Genomic DNA, 1,355 nt, shown 5'->3' on the forward strand with positions numbered 1-1,355 from the left:
CGGCCGAAGACTCCCCGTGTAGTAAATGGTGACTGATGCACGTTAAATCTGTCGAGTCTCAAAGTCCTCCATGTTCCCATAACAAATCAATACCTCTGGGGGTACCGATCCAGGAGTTTCCTTGTCTTCTGGATTGGTTCAAAATTACAAGGCTACGGCGTTGAACATTAGTAGTCGTAAACCCAAAAATTAGGTCGATTGTTCAACGGCGGTCATAACATAAAATAAAATATATTCCAGTTGTAAAAAGTGTGCATTTTTTTTCTGTAAATAGTGATTGATTATCATGCAAGCATCAATAATTTGAATAGTTTATCACCAGGAAAACTTAAAAAGTCAACCGAAATCTAATTTTCCACATTGAAATGTTCTTAGGTACTCACCTAACTTCTCTAAATATGCTTGACCACCACCAACTCCGTTTAATATTTATAATTAGTTAAATAAAGTAATAATTAAAAGAGTTTAGAATTATTGAGCACTTTGAGACAGCAACTATTAAACTAGTTATGCTTGATGTGCATTGAAAGATGTTATATTAACGGACTAGTGAGACGAAATAATTCATACCTTCTAAATTTTTTTACTTGTTGTACCCTTATGTTTTTTTTTTCTATTTAATGTTTTAATTAGCTTGGTTTTGAAAAATATTTTATTATTTGAGGACTGCAACTGATTATCATTTCAAAAATAATTTTTTTTTAATTATGCATAGTTTAAAAATGCTTCATTTTATGCGCATTGAATTTTTGGGATAATAAAAATGTGTTTAATTTTGTTAAAAATTATAGCACATCTTAAAAATACTTTATTTTATGCATGTGAAGTTTTTTAGGGGTACAAAACATTTCTGTGTCCGGGGGCCCTGTTGCTATTAAGACGGCCCTGCTTACAATATCCAATTATTTGTTTATTAATACGCTGAAACAAAATTGATCAATCTTATCTTATTTTCTTTCTCGTAATACCGTTAATCTTTTTTAGTAAACTGGTAATTAGGAAAACAAAGTTTTGAAAATGTAAATTGAATTGGTAATTATGAAGAATATTACAAGGTTCGAGGAAAGACTAATTAATGTTTTTTTATTTTTTTTCAGACTGATGATTTTCTCTATCTTTTTTATTTAAAAAAATCAACAAATTTATTTATTAAATTTTATAATTTTTATTTAAAGAACAAAATTCTCTATAATTATTTTCGATTTCTTGATTTTAATAAGTTACCACATTTTCCGGCATAAGTTACATATTTACCTAGTTAGCAAAAATTACAATCCTCGAACGATGACACATTTATGGTTATTAACGTCTCAACCACATTTCATTTGTGTTCGAAATAAAAAAATTCTATAAAC

This window comes from Parasteatoda tepidariorum, chromosome 1, assembly GCF_043381705.1.
Source record: "Parasteatoda tepidariorum isolate YZ-2023 chromosome 1, CAS_Ptep_4.0, whole genome shotgun sequence".
NCBI classification, from domain to species: domain Eukaryota; kingdom Metazoa; phylum Arthropoda; class Arachnida; order Araneae; family Theridiidae; genus Parasteatoda; species Parasteatoda tepidariorum.